At 38.4% G+C, this 12,501-nt stretch overlaps 1 protein-coding gene across 1 annotated transcript in view; it reads right to left on the bottom strand.

Moving 5' to 3' along the window:
* KCTD8 (potassium channel tetramerization domain containing 8) overlaps positions 1-12,501 on the bottom strand; it is a 214,449-nt gene that overhangs the window by 96,473 nt on the left and 105,475 nt on the right. The window lies entirely within an intron of this gene.

The raw sequence follows: 12,501 nt of genomic DNA, 5'->3' as shown, positions 1-12,501 counted from the left end.
ACCTGAATGGACTATTACATTGAACCGAATTGACTTCCTAATTGTATCTGCAAACAGAAAGGCCATTCAAATCAGGACTTACATCCTTGGGATCTAATCTGTTACATTTTAGCTTACAATAAAGACATATGATTAATAATGATGGTATATTTTTTCTTTTTTCAATTATTCACTTTTTAAGTGCAATTGTAATTAAAAATTATTCAAGGCATAAAACTTGCGGAAAAAAATACCAACAGACTTAAACTACCACATAAAGACAAAATTAACTTCTAAATGCATCTGGTGTACCTACAGAGCAAAGTTTGAATTTTACATAGATGCCTAAAGAAAGCATGGCTTATACCCCACCCTCTGCTGCCTTTACGGTTAAAGTTTGATATGCATTTTCTTTTATGTATAAATATGTGTGTTGCTATACACACACACATTGTATACTGTTTCCTTTATGCATAAATATGTGTGTTGCTATACACACACACATTGTATACTGATTGTTTGATTCTTGTATTTGTTGTTGGTATTTTATATATGCAATAATGTTTGTGGGAAGACAAACAGGTTTGTTCAATGAATGACCCCAGGGAGTCTCCAGAAATTGCCTGGCAATGAACTAGCTGAGACTAGGGTTTTCCTCCTCTCTCAACAAGGAGTGCTGTGTAAGCTCTTACCTTTCCCCAAAGCCTGATGCTGGTAGGCAGCTGGAAGTCTCCACACTCCAATACTAGTTGATATTCTGGATGACACTATTTTTCCAAACTCAGACTATTTTCTCCCATTTTGGAGGTCGCTTGCACACTCATCTCACAAAAAAATGAGTGTATCAGGGGTGTGTGTCACTTTCTTGTAACAGTCCTACAGTGTGCCTAGCTGTGTCCAGCCCAAGCATGCCTTCTGCAGCATTTCAAGAAAAGCGGGGACTTATACCTGTGATCTGTCCATGAGCTCCAGTCGGAGCAAGGTGACAATTTACTAATGCAGATCCGTGGGTCACTGGCATCAAAGGTGTGGTGAGTACCACTACTCTGTGAATGTTGAACGCATTTCACTGAGCACACTGAGCACACTCTCTAGAGTTAAAGCAGGTCAGTGAATGTGATGATCATGTGGTCACGTGGCCTGTGGACTAAAGCTGTCAGGAAACAGGCTGAACAGTGAAATAAGGTACACCAGTGTGTCTCTATTCTCGCTAAAACTCCTTTTAGACATGCACTAAACACTTCTGATTTAGTTTTCTTGTCATTTGATTTTCTTCATAATTTTCATCTGTTCTTTTTTGTCTAAATTCTGTCCAATTTCCTTGATTTTCATCTTTCAGCTGATTTGTTGCTCTGTCTGATATAAATTCTTCCACTGATACACCTTAATGATGTCCATTTTTACCATTCAGACTCCAAATGTCCTTTTACTTACATACTCATTTTAAAATTTCATAGTTATTTTTCCCAATAGATGAAATTTACACCTAAGTCTTTATAAGGACAATTAAAATTATCTTTAAGGTTTTTTGTTTTGTTTTGTTTTGTTCTCTGAGTTATCTCTAATCCTCCAGGGTTTGTTTTTTTTTTTAATTGATTTTAGTTCTTCTCTGATGATGTTGATTTTTTTTTCAGATGCCATATGACCTGTTGTTGTCCATTTCTAAATGTATTATGTTAGCTAGTATGTGTGGGTAAGGTTTGTTTTCTCACCAAGTGTGTTATGTCTCTTTAAGGTGATCTATCTTGAATTGGAAAACCAACTGCAATTTTTGTATACATATTGGGCATGTCAAAAGGTAGGTTGCATAGATAAGAAACAGGAAGTCAGACATCTATACTTCCCTGAATGAGGAGTAAGTAATTTGGCAGTACAGATAATCATTTTACAGCTCGATGAAACTATGTTTCTTCCTATGTCCCTCTCTGGATTATTAATATTTATTTGTGTGTGAATCCATGGCAGGAGTTGACATGTATATAACAAATTTATCAGAACACAGCCATGCTCATTTGTTTACACAGAATTGAGTAGTTGCTGCCTAAGACTATATGGCCTGCAAAATGAAAAGTATTTCCTGTGAGGAACAAAAGTTTGCTAGCACTTGGCCTAGAGTACTCTTAAGCTCTATGATAATTCTTTCTCATCTTCTAATACTCAATAGTAGCTGTGCTCAGGTAGATCACGTTCTCTGTTTAGAGAAGAATTCTCAGAATTATCTTGATGTCAAAAACTCCAATTGCTAGGTAGTTAGTTTATAATAGGAAGAGGGGAAAAAAGGCATCCGCCTCAGGTCATCTAAAGGTTTTTACTTAATAAATAACTTGGGTAATTCCCAGGAGTTTTTAAATTTGTTGACTCAACCTACAGCATCTCTGGACTTCCTTGGGAAATCCCTGCTTGTCTCTGATGTCTGCAGTATATTCCATATCAATCCTATGCCATCTGCTTTCTATATCTCAACTATCATAAAATCTCTGATTCACTATTGGCATAAATTATTTATTTGTTACCATTGTAACTGTATCTTATCTTCTTTTTTCATGATATTTCTGATAGGCCCACAAAACATTTGGAAATAAGTGAGCTAGCCCAGCCAGCATGGCTCAATGGTTGAGTGTCGACCTATGAACCAGTTCATGGTTCCATTCCCGGTCAGGGCACATGCCCAGGTTTCAGGCTCGATCCCCAGTGTGGGGCATGCAGGAGGCAGCCGATCAATGATTATTTCTCATCATTGATCATTCTATCTCTCTCTCCCTCTCCCTTTCTCTCTGAAATCAATAAAAATATATTAAAATATTAAGAAATAAGTGAGCTAGATTCTTGTGCTCAAGCTGTCATCTAATCCATGAAACTCCAAAGGAAGCAGTTTTACAAGAAGGAATAATAAATAATGCTAAATACTGCAGAAATTTCCAAAGAATTGGGGGTGGAAAAGTGCCTGCAGATATAGAAACAATAATGTCCTTGGTTACCTAGGAGATGGCAGGTTAAGAGGAGTGGAGGGGAAGAGGACAAAGAGCAGTAGCTTGGGGAATAATTGAGATTTGAAGAAAGAGACAGTGGACATGTATAACTTTCTAGTGTTCAACTCTGAGGGAGAGAACTAGGCTGGTATGTGGCTTCACGGGAATGTGTGATTGAATTGTGGAGCTTTGCTTGTTTATTGCTGTTTTTCCTTTTTAAAATAGAAGTGAAAATATCAAATTTAAAGTTCAGTGAAAGGAACTTTGAGACAGGAAAATTTTTGTAGAAGAAAAAGAGAATGAGGGAGAAGGAATAAATTATGAATCGTATCTTTGAAGAGGAAGAAAAGAATAGAATTCAGAGCACTTAAAGAAGAATTTACTTTAGATAAACGTGTAGATGGGAGGATAGTAGGAAAGGACTGATGTGGATCTAGAAATTGACAGCAGTAGGTCACAATAGTTTATTTTATTTTTTTAAATATATTTTATTGATTTTTTACAGAGAGGAAGGGAGAGGAATAGAGAGCTAGAAACATCGATGAGAGAGAAACATCGACCAGCTGCCTCCTGCACACCCCCCACCGGGGATGTGCCCGCAACCAATGTACATGCCCTTGACCAGAATCGAACCTGGGACCCCTCAGTCCGCAGATGGACGCTCTATCCACTGAGCCAAACCGGTTTCGGCCACAATAGTTTATTTTATCACTTTTATGTTCTATGGGAGTTCCCAGCTGACAATGTATATTAGGTGTTATCTAGCCCAGGAAATTCAGGAGGTTGAAATAGCAGCCATAGATAATGGAAGAGAGAGATGATTTAGATAACACTGAAATATTGAAAAAGTACTGAGGATCCAACTAAGGGTAGGTATCATTATTTTATTTATTTTTTAAATATGTTTTTATTATTGATTTTAGAGAGAGGGGAAAGGAGAGACAGAGATATAGAAATATTGATGAGAGAAACATCAATCCACTGCCTCCTGCACACCCTCTACTTGGGATGGAGCCCTCAATCCACCCCTGGAATCAAACCGGTAACCTCTTGGTTCATAGGTCAATGCTCAACCACTGAGTCATCCTAGCTAGGCAGTATCATTCTATTAAAGTGAAGCAAGCTTCATTTTGAGAATTTCTGTAAGAGCTTTCCACAGTCCAAATAAGGGCGCAGAAGAATCACAGTTAGGTTTATCTAGACTTGGGGTTTTACCCAGTAAGGAACTGGAAGATTAGCAAGAGACTAAGGGAAAGTGGACCATAATGTTTAAGATGAATAGGAAGGCAGCCATTTGCAGCAACCTGGATGGAATTGGAGAACATTATGCTGAGTGAAATAAGCCAGTCAATGAAAGAAAAATACCACATGATCTCACTCATTTATGGATAATAAAGAACATTATAAACTGTTGAACAAAAAGATAGATACATAGGCAGTAAAGCATCAAACAGTCTGTCAAATTACAGCAGGAAGGTTAGGGAGAGGTGGGGAAGATAAAGAGATCAACCGAAGGACTTGTATGCATGCATATAAGCATAACCAATGGACACAAAACTCTGGGGGGTGAGGGCATATATTGGAGTGGGTGGGGGGCAATGGTAAGATATGTACACATATAATACCTTAATAAAAAAAAGTGATTTGTAAAAAAAAAATAATAAATTTAAAAAATAAAAAGATGAATAGGAAGGAAGTAAAAATAGGAGATAACTGATAGAGAGAAAATATAGATGATTTAAGAACTCCCATCTGACCCAGTGATCCCACTTCTAGGACTATATCCCAATAAACTAGAAACACCAATCAGAAAGGATATATGCACCCCTATGTTCATAGCAGCACAATTTACAATAGCTAAGATTTGGAAACAGCCTAAGTGCCTATCAGCAGATGAGTGGATTAAAAAATTGTGGTACATCTACACAATGGAATACTAATAGGCTGCTGTAAAAAAAGGAAGGAACTCCTACCATTTGCAACAGCATGGATGGACCTGGAGAGCATTATCATAAGCGAAACAAGTCAGTCAGAGAAAGATAAATATCACATGATATTTGTGAAATATAATGAACAACATTTGTGGAATATAATGAACAACATAAACTGATGAACAAAAACAGATCCAGAGACTGAGAAGCATCAATCAGACCATCAAACATCAGAGGGAAGGTAGGGGAGGGTGGGGGTAAGGGAGAGAGATCAACCCAAGGACTTGTATGCATGCATATAAGCTTACCCAATGAACACAGACACCAGGGGAGTGAGGGCATGAGTGGGGGGGGGGGGCGGTGCGGGGCACTGGGGGGATAATGACACATATGTAATACCTTAATCAATAAAGAAAATTTAAAAAAATGTTAAAAAGGATGCAAGATAGTGTAAGAATAGAATAGGGAGGAGGAGAAATTAGAGAGTAAAATGTTTAAATTTAAAGTAATGGAGATAAAGTATTTCTATGTTATGATCCATCCCTCATGTAGTTGTAAAAATGAATTATCTAATTAAATTCTCACTCCAAGTTGAAGGACTATTCTCTCAGAGATGAGAAAATTAAGTCTCAGAACAGTAACTTGCAAAGGGTTACACTTGCCAAAAAGTGATTGATCTGAAATTTGAAAAGCCCAGGTGTTTCTACAATCTGGTGTTCTTCATACTCTCCCTGAGTCTCCATGATATCCCATTGAGAAGGGGACTAGCAGAGGATAACGGTTTTATACCCTGCTTACATAGAACATCATCAAATCCTGGAGGAAGTTACTCTTACCACCTTCTACACTTTCTAACCATCCTTTTGGATATAATTTCACCTTTAAAAAAATGACCTCTTTGTGAAATAGTTTGGGAACTCCTGACCTAGAGGAAATTAAAAAACAAAAACAAAAACCTGAGGTTTTTTTTTCAAGTGCACTCAGGGATATTTCAGAATTTTCTTCAACAGAAGTCTCACTTTTGTTTCTGGTACCATCCTAAATTACAAGAAGACATGTTATGATTCAGATATATAGCTATGTCTAATCATTGGTACTTTTTCTCCTGTAAATATTGTGAAATATGGCTTTCTACATTTTGATAGTGTAGAGAAAATCACTAAAAAGTAGACCAAACTAAATAAAGCGTTTTTATTTTGGAAGCATAATTACAGTCTTAGAAGACTCTGCTAGAATGCATTTTCAGGAAAGGTTTTGAAATTGAAAGACTGGGATGCATAACAGTAAAGCATCCCAGTGGTTGGGTTTGAGAAAATGGGGACAATGTTAATGAATCTATATATCCCTGTGCAATGGTTATTGGAAGAATGGAAGAGAGGAAAAGGAGGCAAAATCCACTGCTGATTCCTGACTAAAAAAAAAAAAAAATCCCATCAATACCTCCTCTTTGCTAATGCACTTTGTTTGCTTTAAAACATATGAAGAAGGTATGTGAAAGGACAACCACGTTAAAGACATATGAGAAGCCTGGTCATGACTCTGGGAGACCTCACAAAGGGCATTCCCGGGTGCCTTTGCGCGTGCGGTTCTCCGTTCCTCTAATCTGTTCCTTGCAATGCTCACGCTTCACTTGTTCCATTTTGTTCCACAAGTGCCATTGGTTCACAGCAGCTTTCACCAGCCACCCTCGGTAAACACGGACTGCCTTTTTTGCCCATCACTTCACTCTGTTTATTTCCTCCAAATCATTTATCATAATACTACTTTTACTTATACTCATTTATTCTCACTGTCCGTCTTCTCTTTAACCCCCTTTTTTACTGTATAAATAATTAAAATCAGAAGCGACGCTATTTTATGTATAACTGTCCGCCAAGAAGCTTACACAGAGTGTACACTTGATTATCATTTCTGGACTTAATTAACCTGCCACACTCTCTGCTCTATGACAACGGTCTTCCAAGGGCTGATTGTAAGATTTACCGTGTAGTCTAGGATTGCATTGGGGTGCAGGCAACAGAGAGTCTAAAGTGGCTTATCCACAGGGGACAGTTGCTTTGTTTTCCATATAACAACACGTTCATGGGTAAGTACTTCAGGAAAGGTGTGACAATTCGGCATTACCACTGTCGTGAGATCTTTTTTTTTTTTTAATTTCTTTATTGATTAAGGTATCACATATTTGTCCTCATCCCCCCCATTCCCATCCCAAACCCCTCCCCACACATGTCCCCACTCCCCTGTTGTCCGTGACCACTGGTTAGGCTTATATGCATGCATACAAGTCCTTTGGTTGATCTCTTCCCCACCCTCCCCTACCTTCCCTCTGAGGTTTGACAGTCTGATGTCATGAGATCTTTTGACTTTCTGTTTTCCCAGCTTTAACATCCTGCAAGAGAGTCTGGAAAAGGTAGTTGTTGTTTATTTACATAAGCTCAAAATATTACAGAAATATCAGGTGTGGTTAAGAAGAAAGAAGGCTGGGCAGAGAATTAACAGTCTCATATACTAGAATGCCTCTTGATTAATATATAACAACAATCAGCAGCAGCCACATAAACCTTTATGCACAGGAAACAAAATATTTATCAGAAGAAGGCTGGAGAGGAATGAGTTAGAACAAAGAGAGATAGTTTAATAAAGTAAACATTTGACGACAGAGTAAGACGGCCTGATGTGTACACACCCACTTTAGGAACGGCCTTTGCAATGAGCCAGGAATGTTCAGTTTCTGTTGAAAAGGCTTGTTCTCCCCTAAACCGTACTTGGATCAACACAGTCAACTCTTAATTCTGGGACCTTCTCTTTTCTATGCTTCACTTTCTAACTTCTTTCTGATAGACATATTCTTTCATTTGATATTTTAATATATTCAATTAGATTAAGTTTAGGCTTGCAATTCAGGAAGCTAATCTTTCTCTCTAAGGCAATTTTGCATATCTCTGATCTGATATATTATGTGCTGACTTCACAGTTTAACTCTCAGAAAGCAATTGCATTTCCATTTTTTTCCCAAGTTCTCCTGAGATATTTCAGCATAGTCATAAAATATTGACAAAGAATGTATGTAACAGACTACACTTAGTTTGCAATCTAAAATTAACTAGTAAATATTCACCATAAAATAACTTTCAAAGTTTGTTTAACTTTTTGTTCAATTACCCCGTAATTGTTCCTAATCATGTTTTAGCAATAAAAACTCTTCTGCTAAAGCCACATTATTGATATTGAATTTTCCTTGGAGAAGTTTTTGATTAATGTATAAATTTCATTAATTAAGAATTTTTTTAAATTTCTGAATGTTTGGTTGTTTAATTAATTCACCAACACATTACCAATTTATTCTCTTTTTAAGAGCAAGGATTTTGAATCTAAATGTTCCAACTTAGGTGGGCTTTACATTCACTAGCTGTGATTTTAGGCAATTCACTTGACATCCCTAAACTTCATTTTCTTTATCCAGTAATGTACCTGCCAAGCCAATTGTTTAAAAATCAGATTATATAGTCATGAGGAAAAACATGGTAAAGTGAATAATCTTAGGGAAGACTTCCTAAGTGTTATTTACCTTAACATTTCTACAATTTGGGGGAAAAATAACTTAAAATACAATTGTCTATTTGAATATATCTGATGCTTACTTGGAGGGTGGCAGGAAGGAGATGCGATGTATAATCTGGAATACCTCCACTCTGTGTGTGTGTGTGTGTGTGTGTGTGTGTGTGTGTGTGTGTGTGTGTAAGGCCCTTGAAAGCCAGGGGGAACCCAAGGAGAAGAGAATGAAATAAAAAACTGCAGGTCAGGGGATAAAACCTGTTCTATTTAATATTTGTAATTTGATATACAACTTTAAATATTCATACATTTAGCATATACTAGTGACCCAGTGCATGGATTCATGCACATTGAAAGGAAATCAATTAGAAGGTGGCTGACGGGGTGGGACTGGGCTGGACATGCCCTGGAGCCAACCTCCTGTGGTCCCTCCCCAGCATCTGAGGAGTGAGCGGGGTCCCTCAGCCTGGCCTGTGGGAATCGAAAACAGCTCTCTAACATCCCCCCAGAGGTCCTGGAGTACAAGAAGGCACTCTGCAAAGTTGCTGTCATACAGGATGTGGAACACAAACGCAAGTATGCAGTAAACCAGATTCGGGGCCAACAGTACCCCAGCAATAACATAATCCATGGCCGAAGGTGGAATTGTGCAGCCCCCTGAGGAATTGGGCTCCCTCCTCTCTGGTTTTGGGATGCGTCACCCGAGAACTGCCACTACCAAGTCACTGCAGCTCAGCAGCTCCTGCATTGAGCGTCTGCCCCCTGGAGGTCAGTGTGCATCATAGCAACCGGTTGGACAGTTGGACACTTAGCATATTAGCCTTTTATATACACTGAGTGGCAGGATTATTATGATCTCTGAACGCATAATAATCTGGCCACTCAGTGTATATCCTATATAATAAAAGGCTAATATGCAAATTTTCCCCTCAACCAGGAATTCAACCAGCAGGCAGGCCGGCCAACTGCCCATGTCCCCTCCCTCTGGCCAGGCTGGCCGGACTCCACCCATGCACAAATTCATGCACCGGGCCTCTAATACACACACACACACACACACACACACACACACACACGCACACTGAGTGGCCAGATTATTATATGTTTAGAGATCATAATAATCTGGCCACTCGGTGTATATAGACTAGAGGCCCAGTGCACAGGATTTGTGCACTGGTGGGGGGCGTGGCCCGTGGGGATTGGCCTGCTGTGGGGGTGCCGCTCATCCCGGTCAGCAGAGTGGCTATGGACCCTCCCCCTGAGCAACTGCTCCTGCTGTGGGAGTGCCGCTCATCCCATCCATCTGAGCAGCTGCAGCAGGAGCAGCTGCTCGTCCTGGTCAGCCGAGCAGCTGTGGACCCGCCCTCTGAGTGGCTGCTTCCGCTGTGGGGGCACCGCTCATCCTGTCAGCTAAGCGGTGCTCCCACTGTGGGAGTGCACTGACCACCAGGGGCCAGCTCCTGCACTGAGTATCTTCCCCCTGATGGTCAGTGCGTGTCATAGCGACTGATTGACCGGCCGTTCTGGTCATTCCGCTGCCATTCCATCACTAGGCTTCTATATATATATTTATATTCCGCCGCCGTTCCATCACTAGGCTTTTATATATATATATTTATATATATATATATATATATATATATATATATATATATATATATATATGTGTGTGTGTGTATATATATATATATATATATATATGTGTGTGTGTGTATATATATATATATATATATATATATATATATATATTTTTTTTTTATTATTCTTGCCCCAGGTCTGCAAATGTTAACAGGAGGCTTGCTTAGTCTGACTCTCCATACTTAGAAAAAATATGTACAAAGTCCTACATAAGAGGTGTATCCTCAAATCCCTAATTCTTGAGAGATATAATCAATGTATGTTATAAGGCACAAGAAATTCAAATCAAGGCAGGAAGAAACTTATAAAGATACAAGACATATCTTCCATCTCCTACAGAGTGGTGAGGTGGGAAAAACCTACACTCAATGTATAACCTCTCAAAACAGAATCTCTGGATATACAGGGAAAACAGAAGTGAGTGAGACAGCCATGGTGCGAATGGCCACGTCCGAAATGTGCTCTACAACATCCAGTTTGAAAAGCTTATCCCTTGTATGCCATTGCTGCTTCTCTTATATTCATAACTTGGTTCTGTTTTGGTCTTTTGCTTGCTTGTTTCACTCATTAAATAAATTGAGCATGTGTGATGGGCTTTTCGTACATATTTAACATGTACCACTTCATATTTTGGGTCATTGTTACCTTCATGAACAATAGCACAGAACTAATCATTGTGTGTGTGTGTGTGTGCGTGCATGCGTGCACACACGTGTTCTTTGGTAGTTGTCTATACCCTTAGGATTACGTTCTTCTAAAAATCAGGATTCCATTCTCTGCCCTATGGATTTAGAATTATGAGTAAAAGAGTTTGATTTAGAGAGCATAATTACTTAAAGCCCTTAGTGTATATATTTTTTAAAAAGCCTCAGCTCTATTCCCATATATTTTACTTTCCTGCAGGGTCTGGGGCCTGAATTATCAAGATAATTGCTTTCACTCTCCATTGCATTTGTTTAAACAGTTTGTTTAAAGCATAAGCATAATTTTGTTTTTCACATTTTAGCTCATCTTTTTTTTTTTTTAATAAACCAGTTGTGTCTTTCTTCCTCTGCTCTATGCCCAAGTTGTTTGTCTAGTGAGCTTCCTCCCTTCTTGTTATTTACTATGTGTGGCCGTGACTGATACTCTTGTCTTCCTAATAGAACCTCCAATTTATTTTTATTTATTTTTTTATCCTCACCCAAGGATTTTTTTATTGATTTTAGAGAGTGAGGAAGGGAGAGAGAGAGAGAAAAAAAAGCATGAACGTAAGAGAAAAACATCAATTGGTTGCCTCCCAAATGAGCTCTGACTGAGATCAAACCCACAACCCAAATATGTGCCCTGATCAGGAATTGAACCCACAATCTTTTTAGTTTATGGGAGGACACTCCAACCAACAGCCAGCCAGCCAGGGCCCCACATCTGAACCTTTTAAATCAAGCTCTACTCCCAGGCATAGGTAACACGTATTCTGACAGTGAAATCAACTACCTTATATTCTTTGTCCCTTTATTCTTCCAAATGAGAAAACTAATCTTGTTATATAAGAAGCCATTACTTCATCTACTCATCAGCTGTTTCTGACATGCTCCAGTTGGCTCTCAGTTTGGAAATAAAATCACACAAGGATGAAAATGAAGCCTGTTTCAGAACATTTTCAAGGAAGATTTGTTCCTCTAATGGGCTCTTGGCCAAAATGTATGGCTCTTAATATGTGATAAAATAAAAATCAGTTCAAACAAATAAAGCATAAAAAGTCAGGGGTCAAAAGACTTACTTATATTTGTAGCAAGAAAGTTTAAACTCCTTATGAAGTGAAATTGCAAACACAATTTTTTCAGTGATTTACCTCTATCAGTTTGGGCAATTCATCTGAAAACAACTTAATATTAAGTCCAGTTTTAATACCTCAGTTTTTCATGCATATTAGTCTTAGAAGCCAATTTTTTTCTAAGTAAATATGAAGCACTTTAACTTCAGCCTCAGCATCTCTATTTTCTTATAATTATAGGTCTCTGTTTTACATTTTCTGGCAAATAAAATATTTCCTAATTAATACATGGGGCTGCTAAAGACTGTTTGCATAATGTTCTCATCAGTAGCTCTTGTTGCAAGACTTTATAAATATTGGAACTGAGAGCAAACCCTAAGGATACAGTGAAAGAATCCAGGTTCACAAAGAACATAGGAGTCTGAGGTACAGTTAGTTAGCATTAATAGTATTACTATGACTATTATTTTAGTTAAATCTTTACAGAAGGGAAGAACTAAGAATATCAAGTCACTGAAGATAAACTTTCTGTGTTCACATACCAGCTTTACCACCACCTAGCTGTGTGTTCTTGGGCATATAACTCAACACATTTATGCCTCAATAATCTCATCTGTTGGCTGGGGATAAGGAGGTTTGAGGATGGGGGACAAAATAACATAGATCCTAACTC

This window comes from Eptesicus fuscus, chromosome 2 (genome assembly GCF_027574615.1).
Source record: "Eptesicus fuscus isolate TK198812 chromosome 2, DD_ASM_mEF_20220401, whole genome shotgun sequence".
Lineage (NCBI taxonomy): Eukaryota > Metazoa > Chordata > Mammalia > Chiroptera > Vespertilionidae > Eptesicus > Eptesicus fuscus.
This window is presented reverse-complemented; position numbering and strand designations above follow the sequence as displayed.